Below are 19440 nucleotides of genomic sequence, written 5' to 3'. Positions count from 1 at the left end.
TTTATTTTTTATATTTTTGGTTATAAAAAGGCTAAAACATTTATGACTCCACTTATTTGAGATTCTATATGGTGTATGTAAACATCGTTCTATTTCTTTTCAATATTCTTATTTATTTGTGGCTTATAACTTTTAGAAGCTCATTTACTAACTTTGTACTTATTCATTCTTCTTTTCCAGTTTTGTCCCTAATACCTGGATGCAATCTTACAGGGGAATTAATGAAGTGTGAGGACAGCAGAACAGCAGATCTATCCTGCATGAGGCAGCGAGAAGCTCTGTTTGTTCAAGAAGTGATTTTCCACCTCTCCTCTGTGCTCAATGCCCAGAGGTTGTTGTGAATGAAAGTTATGTTTTCACTGTTGGAAAACCGGTCTACAAAATCACTTCAGGCCCCTGCTGTTTACAATACACGCTCTGACAAATGTGCTGGTTAAGGAAAGAATTATTTCCAACTTACTCCCTTTGGCAGGTAGAAACAAAGACAAAAGTTGGCATGTGTGTGCATATGTGGCTCTGTGTTTGGGTTTTATTTATTTGCTTTCGGTTGTAATGCAAAGTTGGAAATGGATTCATCTGTATTTTCTTTAGATTTTAATAGAAGGCATCTGGATGAATTATTTGATTTTAAAAAGTCAAAGAATACACATGACACTCTGAGCCATGGGTGCTTTCCACACCCTTTGTCAAATTTGCAAAATACCTGCAATTGCACTTTGAAATCAACCAGAGAAACTCCAGCTGATTTTGGCAGGAGAAAATTTTTTTAAATGACTGAGTTGCTTTCAGAATCAGCAGGAGACCTGACAGACTGGCCACAGGGTTAAAAAGTCAAGGAAAAGAAAGACCCAAAATTATTCCATGTGCACCACCAAACGCTATTTGCTATTGCTTTCTTTGTTGCCATCGTAAGCATTGAACACTGGATGTTATGATTAGTACCACTGGCATCATCCTCATCACTATCATGGCTAAAAAAGCCAGTTGTGTTACCTATTTTTCCTGTAGATACTGATTGTGTATGTGGAAATGTGTGTTTAATTGATAGAGCCTATCAAACGTCCAATTGTGGTTGTGAAGGAGGCCAGAAAATGTGGTGCCTGAGCTTTATATTATCTACAGTGGGAGATCGCCATAATACAGGAAACTCCCCCAGCCTAGGTAGGCAGTAGAGATACTGAGTGGCCCGCAAGATTTACAATTGTCCTCAGCATTTTTCATAGTACTTATCAACCATGGAGAAGCTCAGACCATTTCAATCCCGCACTTAATACACCTGCTATTTTGTTTCCAGCTACATGGCATATGGTGGGAACCACTTCCAAGAGCCCTGGAGACAGTGCACCTGTATGTCCTGCACCTAAGTGATGTTTTTATTCTTGAGAAGAAAGAGCAATGTTCTAGCATGCATAGAACATATGCTAATCAGCTGCACACTTCAGGCACAAATGAGGATAATGTGTTCATTGTTTAGACAGTGGAATTGTTCATTACAAAATGACACAGTGTTTGCCAATTTTGTCTTCATTATAAATGTAAATATTAACTGGCGATATGCAAAAGAATACAAAAAGTCAACAGCAATTAATTGGCTTCTGCAGTAATTAGCAACTGTAAGGCAAACACTTATGAGCCATTGTAATCGTCTGCATTAGGAATACACCTCCTGTACAGATCTAATTAGCAATTTAAATAGTTCAGAAATTATATGCCTCTTGCCTTTACACTCCCTGAAGTACTGTTCATTAATGGGGGAAAAATTGCTGGTAAATGTCATTTGCATTGTCTTGCGTCAAGGGCTCTACATCAAAGACTCCGATAGTGCCTCATACTGAATAATTCTGAGCTGTGGCTTGTGGACCAATACAGCTGTAATTAGGCAATGATGCCTTCGTAAACATGAGGCACGAACACTGATGGGAGCTTATTTTGCTCTGAGGCATCTTCTCCATGTTTTATATTCTACATAAGAAAAAGAATAATAAGGATATAGCCAAAATATAAATAGGACTCAGAGACACTGGCTCTTCATGGACCGTTGAAGTGATAGTCAAGGTAATATGTAAGACTGTTGACAAAGTTTTGTTGATCACATGAGCTCAGCAATGAAGGTGCTTCAGATACTGATGAATTTGATTGGAGATTAGAGAGACTGACATGGTCAAAATTATGGTCTAGGAATTATGCTGGTGGCAGAATCTTTTAATAATGTTCATACCGTTTATTGACAATTACAGAAGATGTGTCTTCAAAATGTTCACAGACAACATGAAAAACTATGAATGGATTTCAAAATTTTTTGCACCGAAGTAAGCTCATGTTTTAATTTCATTTCTCCATGAAGATGTTGAAGTACAGTGATGTAACACATGTCCATGAGGAAAGTCTAAAATATAATCAGGTCTGTTATAATGAGGAAATGCCTCAGTCGTGTCCTTCACAAAATCTCTGGTGGATTCACGAAGTTCTGTTGTAGATTACGACTTCTAGTTGCAAAAATAGCAAGGAAATCAAATGCCTGTTTGAGACCTTGGGAATACAGAGACTTTTAAAACTCAGTTAAGAATTCTTGGGACCAGCGCTGTGGCGTAGCGGGTAAAGCCTCTGCCTGTGGTGCCGACATCCCATATGGGCACTGGTTTGAGTCCCAGCTGTTCCACATCTCTGCTGTGGCCTGAGAAAGCAGAGGAAGATGGCTCAAGTCCTTGGGCCCCTGCTCCCATGTGGGAGAGCTGGAGGAAGCTCCTGGCTCCTGGCTTAGGATTGGCTCAGCCCAGGCTGTTGCAGCCATTTGGGGAGTGAATCAGTGGATGGAAGACTTTCTATCTCTCTCTTTCTCTCTCTCTGCCTCTCTCTCTCTGTAACTCTGACTTTCAAGTAAATAAACAAATCTTTAAAACAAAAAAAAGAACTTTTAAACTTTTAAAAATCAATTGCTAGGGTAAATAGGAAAGAAGAGAACCTCATCAAGTTCCAATAAAACTTGTAAATTTGAGAGAAGTGACCATAAAAGAAGATTGTGTCAATATTCACAGTGATAGAGACATGCTGAAATAAGCAATTTTTTTATTTTTTATTTAGTAAATATTAATTTTCAAAGTACAGTTAATGGATTACAATGGTTCCCCCCCCCCATAATTTCCCTCCCACTCACACCCCTCCCATCTCCCGCTCCCTCTCCCATTCCATTCACATCAAGATTCATTTTCAATTACCTTTATATACAGCAGATCAATTCAGTATACATTAAGTAAAGATTTCATCAGTTTGCACCCACACAGAAACACAAAGTGTAAAATACTGTTTCCGTACTAGTTATAGCATTACTTCACATTGGACAACACACTAAGGATAGATCCCACATGAGAAGTAAGTACACAGTGACTCCTGTTGTTGACTTAACAATTTGACACTCTTGTTTATGGCGTCAGTAATCTCCCTAGGCTCTAGTCATGAGTTGCAAAGGCTATGGAAGCCTTTTGAGTTCACTGACTTCGATCTTATTCCAACAGGGTCATAGTCAAAGTGGAAGTTCTCTCCTTCCTTCAGAGAAAGGTACCTCCTTCTTTGATGGCCCCATTCTTTCCACTGGGATCTCACTCACAGAGATCTTCCATTTAGGTCTTCCTTTTTTTTTTTTTTTTTCCAGGTGTCTTGGCTTTCCATGCCTAAAATACTCTCATGGGCTCTTCAGCCAGATCCGAATGCCTTAAGGGCTGATTCTAAGGCCAGAGTGCTATTTAGGACATCTGCCATTCTATGATTTTACTGTGTATCCCGCTTCCCATGTTGGATTGTTCTCTCCCTTTTTGATTCTACCAGCTAGGATTAGCAGACACTAGACTTGTTTGTGTGATCCCTTTGACTCTTAGACCAATCAGTGTGATCAATTGTGAACTGAAATTGATCACTTGGACTAGTGAGATGGCATTGGTACATGCCACCTTGATGGGATTGTATTGGGATCCCCTGGCATGATTCTAACTCCACCATTTGGGGCAAGTCCAATTGAGCATGTCCCAAATTGTACATCTCCTCCCTCTCTTATTCCCACTCTTATATTTAACAGGGATCATTTTTTAGTTAAAATTTAAACACCTAAGAATAATTGTGTGTTAATCACAGAGTTCAACCAATAGTACTAGAACAAAACAAAGAGAAAATACTAAAATGGATAAAGTATTACATTGTACATCAACAGTCAGGACAAGAGCTGATCAAGTCATTGTTTCTCAAAGTGTCCATTTCACTTCGACAGGTTTCCCCTTTGCTGATCGGCGACAACTAACTGAGCAGCAAAGGAGAAACCTGTTGAAGTAAAAAGGGGAAATAAGTAATTAAGACACAAAATATTGTTAAAATACATTTGGTGATAATGAGCAAACCTGAATTTGGTTTCAAAATAGAATATATGAATAAGATTCAGTGTCTTTTAAAAATATATATACAAAAGGCTTATAAAAGCCACTGTGTAACATACTTGACAAAGGAAGATGAAGTTTGGAGATCCACTAACAGGAAAACAGTACACGTGGAAAGCTGGGTAATGGTCTCACTGGGTTTTGCTTTGGGTTTTGCTGGCTGGATTGTATACTGTGATTGCATCTCACTTCAAGTAGTTGGAAGTTCTCAAAGGTGGTCAAGTGGAATGGAGTGTCTGAAACTACCTCTTATAAAAAATGTTGATAAAATTTGGGATGCTACATGTGAGAAGATAAGACTTCTCCAGTTGCCCCTCTTCCATGCCAGCCCTCTGCTGTGGCCAGGGAGTGCAGTGGAGGATGGCCCAAGTCCTTGGGCCCTGCACCCCATGGGAGACCAGGATAAGTACCTGGCTCCTGCCATTGGATCAGGGCGGTGCGCCGGCCGCAGCGCGCTGGCCATGGCGGCGATTGGAGGGTGAACCAACAGCAAAGGAAGACCTTTCTCTCTGTCTCTCTCTCTCACTGTCCACTCTGCCTGTCAAAAAAAAAAAAAAAAAAAAAAAAAAAAAAAAAAAAAAAAAAGATAAGACTTCTCCATTATCTTCAGGGCTTGCACATAAAATTATCAGAGAATTGTTCTGCATGTTTATAAAAACAGTCCTGGGATAAACAGAGTTATTGTTTGGTAGCTTTGCATTAATATATAAAGAAAAAGCTGCACAATGAGGCTGTTAGACAGTAGTAGTGGGTTACCTTTTAGATTGCATTCTTCTTTCATAACTACTCCTTAATAAAATCCTGCACCATGGGGCCGGTGCTATGGCGTAGCGGGTAAAGTCACTGCCTGCAGCGCCGGCATCTCATACGAGTGCCAGTTGGAGTCCCAGCTGCTCCACTTCCAATACAGCTCTCTGCTATGGCCTGGGAAAGCAATACAAAACGGCTCAAGTCCTTGGGCCCCTGCACCTGCATGGGAGACCCCAAAGAAGTTCCTGGCTTCGGATTGGCACAGCTCTGGGTCACTGCAGTCATCTGGGGAGTGAACCAGCAGATGGAAGACTCCCTCTCTCTCTTTCCCTCTCTTTCTCTCTCTCTCTCTCTCTGCCTTTCTGCAACTCTGTCTTTCAAATAAATAAATAAATAAATAAATATTTTTTTTAAATCCTGCACTGTTACAACACATTGCTAACAATCTGTAGTGGTCTCCAATTATGATAGATATGTTTTTTGTGGAGGAAGGTTCATTGCCACCTATTGGTAAAAACTGAAATAAAAAGGATAGAAGATTATTTGTTTATTCAGAAGTCAGAACTTATGAACAGGCAGATAATATTCAGTACTTATTTTAATAATTATACATTAAAATCAGTGAATGGACTAATGTTTACATGGTACAAGTGCCATTTCAATGAAATGAATATATAAAAATAATGGGCAATAATCAACTCTTAGGAACACATGAATTGGCCTTTAAAACATAAAACAGAACATCATGCTTGTGTGCTTTATGAGTTTTTTCATTGTTTACTTGTTTATAACATTATATAAGCATAACATTTTATTTATTTATTTGAAAGTCAGAGTTGAATAGAGGCAGAGACAAACAAAGAGAGAGAGATCCTTCATCTGCTAGCACACTGTTAGCTTTGGGATCCGCAAGGAGAGAAGGCCTACACTTCCGGGAATGGAGAGTCCCTACCAGCACTTCTGGGGAAGAAAAGTCCTTGTCAAGGTCCCAGTGGGTGCCTAAAGGTCAACCAATGAGGATCAGACCCACCTCAACCTTTAACCCCCATGCCCTGAATCTATAAGGGAGCCCTCCCAACCCCTGACATGGGACTTCCTCAGCCCTCACTCTGTTGGGACCGGGGAACCTCTCCTGCAAGCGGAATCCCAATAAAAGCTTGTGAATTAATTGATTTGTCTGCCTGGGAAGATTTGTTACGCACCAGACACCTTGCACACACCCCCAGAGGGCTGCAGCAGTCAGGGCTGGGCAGGGCTGAAGTCAGGAGGCAGGAGCCTCATCTGAGTTTCCCACATGGGTAACAGGGGCCCAGACACATGAGCCATGCCCCCTGCCTCTGCCCCCCACCCCCAGGCCACCAGCATGGAGCTGGATCAGAAGTGGAACAGCCAGCCAGGACTAGCACCCATACAGAATGCCAGCATTACAGGCAGTGGCCTCACCGACTACATCACAATTCTGGTCCCCAAAGCATAATATTTTTAAGCTAAAATATTTAGAAAGCATCAAAAGATTTTGTAAGATGAATGATGACAGCACTAAAATTTAATTTCAGATTAGTCAATATGTGATGTATGTGAAGGAGATAGGAGGAGAAAAAAGGGTGAAAAATGAATTGAAAGAAGGTTGCAACTATTTGATTAGAAATATTAAGAGGAGAAATTTCTTTAGAATTCTAATATTTAAAATATTAATAAATATTGCTTTTTGGTTAAGTTATTCTGAGTTGTTAGGTCTCCTTCAACTTGAAAATTGTGATAAATGTTTGTTATTTTGGTAGAATTTGAAATCAATATCCTGAGATAATAATTATTTTTTAAAATTTATTCATTTTATTTATTTGAAAGTCACAGTGAGAGACAGAGGTGGAGAGAGATATTCCATCTGCTGGTCTCCTCCACAAATGGCCTCCATAGCAGGAGCTGGGCCAGGATAAAGTGAGCAGCCTGGATCTCATCCTCATCACTCATACGGAGAGGTCCAAGCACTTAGGCCATAAGCTGCTGTTCTCCCAGAAGTATTATTAGGGAGCTGGATTGGTAGTAGAGCAGCTGGGATTTGAACTGGCACTCATAGGATGCCAGCATCACAGGCAGCTAAACTAGCCATGCTGCAATGATGACCTCAGGACTGGTGGTTGACTCAATGATAGTTGCCACATAATGGCTGACTGGTTGCTTGTAAATTCTTCTGCCCTGAGTACTCTATCAAGATCTGTAGTGACTAACTTTCTAATCATCTACAGAGATTCAATGGAGATACCAAAAAAAGGGGGACACAGAGAATAAAATGATAAAGAACTAAGAGACATGAGAGTAGTAAGTGAATCATAGGCATACAAGTAAAAGATAAAATGACTTAGAAGAAAGCAATGGAGTAAATCTTCAAAAACTTAGATTAGAAAATGGTTATTTAAATATGACACAAAAGCATAAGGCTTAAGGCATGAAGTAGATAAATATAACAGAATCAAATAAAATTTTGTGATGCAAATGATAACATAAAAAGGAAAACACAACCTATAAAATTGCAGAAAATATTTGTGAATCATGAATCTCATTATGACTTTTTCTCCAGATTATATAAAGGACTCTAATAATTCAATCTAGAGAGCCTGAATCAGTTAAAAACTGGACAGGGAATTTGGATAGACATTTGTTGAGTAAAGATATACAAATGCTTAAAATAAGTACACGAGAGAAAGAGAGACATCAAGATGGTGGGATAGAGAGGGAGGTCACTGATCCAGTCTAGAGGAAGATTTAAAAAAAAAAAAAACCTGGATAGAGTTCAATCTCAGGGAAGATTTAAGGAGAAAAAGGCAGAGGAAACACCACACAGATTAGAGGGACGCTGTAGACCTATGTGGAGGCAGCAGACGTGCACAGCTCAGGACCCCAGCAGCCAAGAGCCTGCGCACCAGCTTTGGAGACTGAGGTGAGACCAGACTGCAGCAACCCAAGCATTGGTGATAAAGCTGCGGGGAAGAGCCTGTGGGGAACAGTGTGCCTGCCAACCTAGAGAGAAAAAAAAGGGGGCACATTTCTCTCTCCCTGACCACCCAGCACCAGCGTCCTGTAACTAGCCAAGAATGGGTGACACCGTTTTGGACATACGTAACAGCTGAGCCAGCTCATGTATGTGTGCCCAACAACGAGCCAAGAGGAGACAATGGAGTCTGGCTGGGAGACCTGACAAGGGGCTGGGGTCTCATGACTCTGGGAGCCTTGTATGCTGGGCTGTGAAAACACTGCGGCTGCGTGTGAGAGTACCGAATGTGGCTGCATGTTTGGGTAGTGACTGTGTGTGGCTCCACAGCTGGGGGCTCCCTGATTCCCTGGTGAGGGTCATTGCTGTGGGACCTATGCTCACAACAAGGACTGCAAGATCCTTTATGTGGTTCTGTGGCAGTGCAAACAAACATTATACCCACTGGGGCTAGCATTGGTTTCCTTGGAGTGGAGGAGGTGAACCTGAGACTGCCAACAGAGCAGATTAATTTCCCCTCTGATTAAAAAGAAGGAGGAGGAGGAGAAAGGGGAGGAGAAGTAGAAGAAGAGAGATTTACCACACCCAATTTGGGTGTCACCTTGGACACTCCCTTCACCCTGGAGCACTGAACATGGTTTCCTGGCCACACCCAGCACACACCTCAGGGTATTTAACACTTCAATACTATATTGTCAAAATGAAAAGATTGAAGGAATGCTGAAAACAGAATTAAAAAAAAAATGATCACTGTATTACTTAGAAGTAATCAGAAACAAATGCACGAATTAAAGAAATCCAAACATGACATGAATGAACATTTTTCCCATGAAATTGAGATTCTAAAGAGAAATCAAAGTGAAATATTGGGAATGAAGAATTCAATATATCAAATAAAAAATCAGTGGAAAGCCTTAACAGAGTTGGTGAGGCAGAAGAAAAAAATATCCTAGTTAGAAGATGAATCTCTGGAAATTTTATAGTCAGGCCAAAAAAAATTAGAAAACTAAAAAAACAGTGTTGGAGATTTATGGGATACTATCAAATGACCCAACATATGGGTCTTCGGAGTTCCTGAGGGTGTGGAGAGAATGGATTAGAAGGCATTTTTAGTGAAATAATTACAGAAAAATTCCCTAATTTGGAGAAAGAAAGGGATGTCCAACCACAGGAAGCACATAGAATTCTTAATAGACATGACTACAGAAGAGCTTCACCATGACACATTGTAGTCAAACTTTCCATAGTAAAACATACAGCAAAGATTCTAAAATGTGTATGAGAGAAATGCGATTACTTTCAGAGGATCTCTAATTAGATTCACAGCTGACTTCTCATCAGAAACCCAAAAGGCTAAAAGAGAATGGCATAATATATTCTGTCAACCCAGAATACTGTACCCTGCAAAGTTCTCATTTATGAATGAAGGTGAAATAAATAGAAATTGAAAGAATTTGTCATTACCTGTCCAGCCTAACCAAAGAAGTTAACCAAAGAAGCTCAAGGATGTGCTACGCACAGAAACACAGAAACATGGTCATCACTATGAACGAAAGTGAAGGCAGAAAATCTCTGAGGAAAAGCACAAAGAAAATCCAAAGCAAACAACAGGAACATTTATGGGAAAATGGGAGGGAAATTGAACTTACTCTGGTTTTTCTTCTGTGGTTCCTTAGATTTCAGGATATCCTGTTACTGGGAATCTAACCACATATCAAGGCTATCAGTTTTTCAATCTTTTCAAAAAGAAGACATTGATTATATTGGACCATTTTATTTTCTTCTCTTATTATATACCATTGACATGATTACAGTGTTAAGTCTTAGGTCTTATGTCTTTGGGCAGAAAAGTGTACCAGTTATTTTAAATAAAATTTTCCCTGTCGTTGAAGCTCAGTACATAAGTGTGTTGTTGCCACAAAAGAAAATACTTTGGTTTGCATTACTTGAATACTTGAAAACTGAAATTGATAAGGTGTATTATGTAATGAATTAGGTTTTTATTTCTGGATAAAATTAGTAATAAAATAAAGATTTGAAATACTTAAAGGTTGAAAATGATAGCACTGTGAATGTTTTTGTGTTTGGGGTTTCTAAAATTCAAGTGTTTACCAGATTTTTCTCCTGAAATCCTGCTCTTCTTTTCTGTGCTCCATGCATTTACTTTTATTATTGATGTTGTGAAACAGCAGGGTTAAAGTGTCATTATATCTGCGTTCAATATGAATCCCATTGCTTTTCTAGTTAGCAATAAAATAGTCTCAAAAATACTCTTAGTGTCAATTTCCTTTGGTTAATATTTTATCCACTAATGGTCCTTTAGATATCTTTACTCATTTTAATAAGGTGTCTATAAACATTTAAAACATTGCATATTGTATTTGAACTAGTTAGTGAAGAGTAAGAAAAAAAGCAGTTTATTGAGAATGTACATGTGCCATTAGTTAACTTTCAAAATTTTTAATAAAGGAACTCTCGGTGATAGGTTGAGACCAAATGGTATCCATTAAACCAGCTCCTGTGATGTGGAAAGGAACCCCGGAAGCAGTGGAGTACATGTGAGGGCGTTTACTTGCCATGGTGTGGGTGTGGTGTGCTGAACTTAAATACACATAGTGACACACTGACATTTCTGTTACCCAATAATCTAGAGTAGTGTCCTGCATTTATCTGTACTAAAATACCCATAAATTAATGGAATATACATAGAGGAAACTTTATGTCTGTACTGTATTTGGGAGCCTTTCTACAACTAGGTAAAGTTTCCACGATACAAAGTATTTGGATTTTAAAATTTACCATTATAAGGAAGAAGACGTGACATTATTCCATGTGCTTAAATTATAATTTACTTATTGAGTTTCAGAAGAAAAAAATATGAAATGAGTAATTGTCTCTGCATTATCTGTAATGTTAAATTGGCAAGTTGTAGCATAAAGCTTAAATCTGTGTTTCTTAAATGTGAACAACAGTATTCTAATACTGCTCTGTATATACTGTAAGTGCTACAAATAGTCTCAGCCCTGAACATGTATTGATAGCTCTCAAATGGATGCAACCTTTGATGTAAGTGTTTTGCTATGTCTCAGAAAGTATCTAAGTATCAGCAAGTTTGTTAATCTCTTCGGTAATGAAGATACTTCCTGTTCTTTTTTTGTGGTTGTTCCATGTTTTCATGTTTAAATTTAAATGTTTACAATTTTATTACTGTTACTTTAAGTATAATTTTTTCAATGGTTAAAGTGAGGTTGTCAGAGAAGAAACTTAAAACAGTCTCATTCATGTAACTGTTTAAGTAAAAACTACAGTCTGTATTCTACGTTCATAGACTTTTAATGATCTGTATTTCTGTTTAAATATAAGTGATGATGTTTCTGTTTAATGAGGCTTTTTACCATTAACTAAATGAAGGAATATTTCTTTTTGAAGAGATTTATATTCTGTAGATAAAAAATTTGTTGAAACAATAAAAAAAAGTAAAAGTCAAAAAAAATTAAAATAAGTACATGAAAAAATGCCCCACACCGTTAGCCATTAGGGAAATACAAATCAGGGCACATATTTGCCTAGCAGGTAAGAGGTCACATGGGACATTCCCATCCTAGATTTGAGTGCCTGAGTTCGAGTCCTGGCTCTGCTGCAGATGTCAGCTTCCTGTTGATGTACACCTAAGAGGTAGCAGCTTATGGCTCAAGTTGCTGAGTCCCTGCTACTCCCATGGGAGACCCAGATTGAATTCATTGCTCCTGGGTTCAGCTTGACCCTGCTCCAGCTATTATAGGGATTTGAACTATAACACTTGATGGTAGATTGATATTTCTCTTTCTCTCTTCTCTCTGTTTTTCTCCCTCATTCCCTGCCTTTCTCCTTCTTCCTTTGCATGTCAAATAAAATTAAGAAATAAGTAAAGATTTTAAAAAACAGAAAATAACAAGCATTAGGAAAGGTTTGGCCCAATTGGAATGTTCAGCCACTGCTTTGATAGCCTGAGCCAACTTGTACTTGCTGTTTCCTACAATTGGATGACTCCATGCCTTGGCTTGTCCCTACAAAATAGACAGTGCACAATAAAGTTTTTTAGTTGATTTTTGCAGTGTGTCAGAAATTGTTGATAAAAATGAATTTTGAGTTTCCCTAATTTGTTTGTTATAAATTTTTAAAAGGACAGAAAAAAAATTGGGGCATTTCAGCTCAATTTGAGAAGAGCTTAGTATAAACCAGCTATAGTAATTCCTCGGTATCCATAGAGAATTTGTTACAAAATCCTACAGATACTAAAATCCATGATTGCTCAAGTCCTTTCTATAAAACAGCATAGTAATCACATACAAGTCACATGCAGTCTCTCATATAGTTTGAATCATCTCCAGGAAAATTATAACACCTAACACATATGAATGCTATAGTAATAGCTTTTATGTGGTATTGTTCAGGGAATAATGACAAGAAAAAAACTGTTTTACATATTCAATACCAACATAACTTTTAATAAAATCTTTAAAATTTTTCTTTTTCTTTTTTACCTTTTGAGAAGGAGAAAGAGAGAGAGAGTGCATTTTTATCTGCTATTTCACTCCCAAATGTCTGCATCAGTCAAGAATGAGCCTAGCTAAAACTTGAGTTAGGAATGTGATCCAAGTCTTCCATATACATGACAGGAAACCAATTACTTGAGACACCAATGCTGCTGCCCAGGGTCTGCACTGGTGGGAAGCTGGAAGCGGGAGTAATGCTGAGACTTGAACTCAGACACTCCAACATGGGCCATGAATATCTTAACTGCTAGGCCAGATGCCTTATCCTCTTTTCAAATAGTTATAATCTGTGATTGGGTGAATTTGCATAACCACAATGCATAAACATAGACAGTCTACTATTAGTATTCTTTTTATTTCAATCTCATCTATTGCTCCCCAAAAGTATCTTCTAAAAGTTAAAAAATAGTAAACAAAATGCTATTTCATATGGTCATATATATGAAATATTATGCTTATATTTGTTCAAGTAACATTCATATAGGAAACATTGTCACAAAATCAGATCATTATCAATTTGTTAGTGACAGTTGAATTTGGTACAATTATTTTGTATTCTAATTTCATTATTAAGAGCAAAAATTGTTTTATCACTGGCTTAGTAAAATTTACACTTGAAGATTTATAGTAAATTAAAATTCAAATTAGGAAGAGAGTAATCTCTTGCTGTCTCTCTAAATGTCTGATAATAAGGAAATGGCTAAGCAAATTATAGTATACCCATTCATAAAAAACATTATGTAGACAGTAAGGCAACAATTATAGGAGACATGGGAAATGCAAGCAAGCACATGATAAAAAACAAAAGGCAGGGCACAGTATTGCATTCCTCAATTATTGCAGCAATATAAATATCATGTGTAAACAGGAAATGTATAGAAAAAAAAGTGAATATTGTTGTGTTAGTGTGATAGGATCAGAGGTAGTTTCCCTCTTTGCTAAATTTTCTTCAGCTTTGTCATTTTTCCAATGTAAGAGGAAAATAAGTAAGTTTCGATGTACCTATAAATGTATAAAATTGGAGAGGAAAAGAAAAAAATGTATACAAAAGGACAAGCTCAAGTACTAGCTCCTTCTGAAACAGCAGTTTCTGAAATAACAGAACAGGCTTGTTTGTTTGTTTGTTTGTGCAAAAGATCCAAACAAAAAATATCTGAGGAAATACTTCTGTAAACACACTTGTATTTTATCGCCACAAGTAAAGGAAAAGAAAGGGCTGTTAAAAAAATAAGAATATATTTCTGAATTCTGCCTTTCCAGTTGAGTTTTAAGTTTTGCTGGAAAGAACATTACCTAAAATTTTGCCAGATAAAATCTCAAGATAATGTCGAGCACCCTTAGGACTTGTGAACAAACAGCTCATTTCAGGGAAGTAAGCATTTTGATTTCCAGTTAGAATTTTTCCATGGTGGGTGGAGGTGGGGGCTCACAGGAAGTACAAAATCCTGTCCTAAATTCTGACACAATGGCCATGATCTAGGAAGGGTATCCTTTAATATCAGGGAAGAAATTTGTCTTGGAAAAAGATAGTCTTTCTGTGAGTGGGTTTAGAATCTAGATAGCAGCCACTGAGAACTTTAATAGTTTGGGAATTTCATTACGTAAAGGATGTTAGCTTGTGTTCATTCTTGCCCAGAAAGGAAAATATTTAAAAAGTCAATTTAGTCATTTTTTAAACAAAATACTTGAAATATTCAAATAATTGAGACAGATTCTATTTGTTTAAATTACCAGCATCATTGCCTAAAATCGTTTTTGGTATGTGTATGGTCATGGTCTATGTTAATGTTTTCCAAGTACAAAAGGACACTGTCTAATTTTGAAAACCAAACCTAGTGACTTTCAAGGAACCCACTACTTCTCCTAGATCATTCCAATCTGCTCTTGTATCCAGTGGCCATGATGCAGAATGACTATCTGATTATTAGCTTGTTCCTATCCATTAGATGTCAGAGCAGGAAAATAATGGCAAGAACCACTGACTGAGTTCATTTTTAGTACAGCATTTAAGACATTTTCATCAGGTAAGATATGGATATGTCAGTCATATGTAAGTGATAAAAAATTTTTAATAGAAGAAAGAACACTTATGGTTCCTTTACCCAGTGGCTAATAGTTCAAGAGATGAAGTAAAATGTGATAGGCACTGATCTAATCAAGAAAGCAATAGACGTATCTGTTTAATTCGAACTCCCCAAAATATCTAGATTGTTCTACAGCTAGGAAGAAACTCCAGATTTTGGGGAAGTTAATCTCTTTGAGTTTTCATATTTTCTTTTCTAGAATAACAGATTTATTAATTGTTCTTTGAGGTGCTTCTGGACAGAGAATAATTTCCTATATAAAACCTTATTTGGGAGGGGAGGGTATTTGACATAGTAGTTAAGACACAGCTTAGGATGCCTACATCCCATGTCAGAGTACCTGGTTTTGCATTTCAGCTACACTTCTGATCGAGCTCCATGATGGGACGCAGAGGATGATGGTTCAAGTACTTGATTCCCTGCCACCCACCTGGGAGCCAAGGATGGAGTTCCTGGCTCCTGGATTCAGTGTGGCCCAGACTCGGCTGTTGTAGCCATTAAGGGAGTGATCAGTGGATGAAAACTCTCTCATCCTCTTTCTCTGTCATTCTCCTTTTAAACAGATAAACAAAATAAATTAGATGGATAACATGTATTTCGATCCAAAAGAAGACCAGTCAAGTCTTTGATACAGTATTATTTTAAAATTGTATTACCTTCAAAATATAAAAGGGGAGAGGGAAGAGAGAAAAGGAGGGAGAGAAGAGAGGGTGAAAGACAGGCTCAGTATCAAATCATTTATCTTCAAGTTTTGAGATTTTTCCGATTAGTTCTTGCTTATGTACAATTCTTCAGTGTTTTCTCTCAAAGTATGAGCTCTACTGAGCTTCCTGTAGTATAAAATCACTTTAAGAATTGGATTCCATTTTTATTCCTCAGAGAGACTGTGGTTTCCAAAACCTTTATGTTAAAATCAGGGCTCCCCTGTTCACTGAATTTAAATTCACAACAGCTAAGATATGGAATCAACCAAAATGTCCATTAAGTGTTGACTGGATATAGAAATTATGGTGTATATACCCTATGGAATACTACTCAGCTGTAAAAAAAATGAAATCCCCTCTTTTGCAACAAAATGGATAAAACTGGAAACCATTATACTTAGTGAAATAAGCCAGTCCCCAAAAGGCAGATAACATATGTTTTACCTGATTAGAGGTAACTAATAGAGTACCTAAAATGTAATGTATTGGAATGCAATGGAAATTTTGAGATATGATAATTGTTTATAGCCCTTGTCTTTTCTGTCCAGGAACAGTGTTTTGTTTTTGTTTTGTTTTGTTTTGTTTTGTTTTTTGCTGTTATTTTGATTCTCTTCATACTACTTGTTGAACTCTTTTATTTAGGGTAGGTTAGCCATATGATCATTAAGTAAACTGAAAACATGTCTTTGTAGAAATTAAGAGTGGGAATGTGAGGGGGAGAAGGAGGAAGGGTTTGAGCATGGCCAGAAGGGACTGTGGTGGGGAATGTTACTATGTTCCTAAATCTGTATCTATGAAATACATGAAACTTGCATATATTACATAGAATTTTTAAAAGAATAAAAGGGAGATGTATATATAATGGGAATTTGTGTATACTTACCTTTTTCAAAGACATAACAACAACAAAAATCAAGGTTCATTCATTGGAAAACACCATGTCATCCTGATGCAGCCCAGACTGCAACAGGATTACCATTTCTGAGAGGGTGTCTGTTGTCAAAATGTGGTTTTCTCTTCGTTGGACAAGGAACAAGAATCCAGCTGAAACACCTCAAAGGAGCGCTTCTTTTAGGAGACACTCTCGTTTCACTTACCACTCTTTCTGCATGAATTAGAATCCCATTCTCATTCATCTCAGTCTCTAGAAATGAAGTTTAGCCTATCTACCCTTTAATGCCTATGTAAAGATTTTTCTATATGTTTTCATTCCAAATAAGTCCTTTCAAACATTTCTTGTTTCTGAATACTTTTATCTGACTTGGTTAATAATTTTCATAAGAAATTTTTTATTTTAATGCAGGTGCTCCTGACATGAAAGAAAACTATGTTAAACCGCTTTTCGACTTCCCCTGCCAGCGGGAAGGAATAAACCAGTAATCTGGAAAGATTAATTATACACTGCACTGTTTCTTTTTTTAATTTTTATGAGCTGTTTTTCAGAAATTTTGGATTTGAGTAGAAAATGTAGCTGCTAGCCAAATTCTCAGCATTTCTTCTCTAGAGATTCTCCTTTTGTGGGTATATTTCCTGGCCACAAGCAAAACCATGTTTAGAGAAAAGCAAAATCTGTTGATGACTAAATATGAAATAATTATTGATAATTAAATACTTTTTAAAGACTTTGGTAAAGTTTTTATTAGTAAATCAGAAACTTCTTGGCTGTTGCTACTGAAATAAGAGGGCAACTCTACTTTGCTCAGTAATTTCTCTGACTAGCACACAAAAATTATCCATTGGAAAACAATCAGATATGTAATTGCATCTGGCTATTTGCTTTTGAATCAATAAGAGATATTCTTCCACTCACTGAACCTAGAAAATTTCCACATGCTTGGGTAATGATGCTTCAGAAATATTTAATTATCACTCCCCTACCTGACCTAAAACTGTTCATGACTTTTGGCTAAGTGAAAAGAGACCCAAAAATTTCAAGAAACATTAGTCTGTGATACTTTTCCAATGTGACAACCATATAATTATATATGAAAAGTTTCTCTGTCTTCAGTCACTGAAGCTCTGATGAAAATTTTCATATGACAGTCACTAACTTTTTCACAAAGACAAAAGGACTCAGACAATTTGTTCAGCCAAATAATAATATATAGGTACAATTGTCAAAACTTAATCACATCAGTCTTTTACTCTATATCTTTAGGAAGATAATACAGAATTAAAGCATGGTCCCTGGTTCAGATGTCACCAGGAAATATTCTCAGATACTCCACAATACGGATATCACTGGTAGCATGCTTATTTCTTATTGAAGCTTCCATGACCATTGGCATTTAGATGACTAGGATAAGACTAACATGGTGTCCATCTGCAATCATTAAAGGTGGTAGTGGCTCTCTGGAATGTATGACAACATTTTTAGCTGTTAAGCTTTTGATTTTTAATTAGATCGTTTGTTTGTTTAGAGAAATCACATTTCATGAATGAAATGAATTGAAATGAAATGAAATGAAATGAATTACAAATGAATTACATTTCATTCAATGAAGTAAAAGACATTTTTGTACTGAAAGATAAAGGTAAGAATGTGGCTTAAAAAATTTAAATTTTCAATGTCTTTTCTTACTATAAACCAAGTTGGTACTTTCCTTCCTAAGAATATTTTATGCTACTTTGCCTCCAGTTTTAGTGTCTTCCAGGCGTTTACTCAAAGGATATTTCATTTGGCCTTTGATGGTAGACAGAATAATAACCACTCTGCCACCAAAGATAGCTATATCCAAATTCCCAAAATTGATGAGTATATTACCTTACATGGCAAAAATTAATTTTGTAACTGTGACTGAACTAAGGACATTGAAGTGGAAGAAATGCCAGAGATTATTCCAGTGGGCACACACAGTCTTTACAAAGCAGAGGCAGGGAGAATAAGAAAAGATTAGGTCACAATGGAAGCATAGAAAGCTGTTTGCAAAAGCTCTGCTGCTGGTTTGGAAGATGGAGGAAGGAGCCCTGATCCAGAAATTCATGTGTCCTCTGGAATATGGATAAACAAGCTAAGATACTGTTTCCTAGAGCTTCCAGAAGGTACACAGCCCTACCAATACCTTGATTTCAGTTCAGTAAGGTCAGTTTGGAAATTTGACCTGCAGAATTTTAAGAAAATAAATTTGTGTTGTTTTAATCCACTCAGGCTGGGGTAATGTATTATAGTAATAATGGGAAACTAATATATCTATTGATAATTTTAAAATATAAAATAAGACATCATCTGTAATTTATAGCATTGCCACAATTTTTTCCAAGATCATCTGGTTAATAAGGCAGAGTTAATAGGAAACCCTAGTCTTACAAAATAAAGAAGAGCACTTTTGTTCTACTAAAATTTAATTTGGTCATTTTGAAATATGTATTAGGTAATTCTATATTGGTTCCCTATTGCTAAAATAACAAGCTACCACAAATTTCATCTTTTAAAATAAGGCAAATTTATTGCCATGTAATTCCAGAGATCAGATATCTAGAGCAAGTGTCACTGAGCTAAGGTCAGGTATTAGCAGATATTCCTCCCAGAGGATCTAGGTGAGAGTCTTCCTAGGCTATTCCAGGTACTTGAGACTCCCTGCAGCCCCTTCTACCTTCAAGCAGAAAGCATAGCATTTTGAAATCTCTCACTTTGAGTAGGAACACTCTTTCCTTGTTACATCTTCTTTCCTAATTTTGACCTTCTTGTCTCCTAAGGATTCTTGTGGTTACACTAAGGTAAACCAGTATAACATCATCATCCTGAGATTACTAATTTAAGTTCACCTCCTGTCTTCTTTGCTATGTAAAGATTAGATATTTACAGGTTTGGGAATTGGGATGTGGAAATCTTTGGAAGTTATGCTGTTGTTTACCATGGTCTCTCATTCAACAAATAATGTTTAATTTGTGAGAGTAAATTAAAATGGCCATAACTGATGATATCCCATTGAGAAAATTTGAACAGTTAAGAGACAT

Source organism: Oryctolagus cuniculus, chromosome 1 (genome assembly GCF_051225735.1).
Source record: "Oryctolagus cuniculus isolate XC-2025 breed Fujian yellow rabbit chromosome 1, ASM5122573v1, whole genome shotgun sequence".
Taxonomy (NCBI): domain Eukaryota; kingdom Metazoa; phylum Chordata; class Mammalia; order Lagomorpha; family Leporidae; genus Oryctolagus; species Oryctolagus cuniculus.
Note: the sequence above shows the minus strand (reverse complement) of the source record.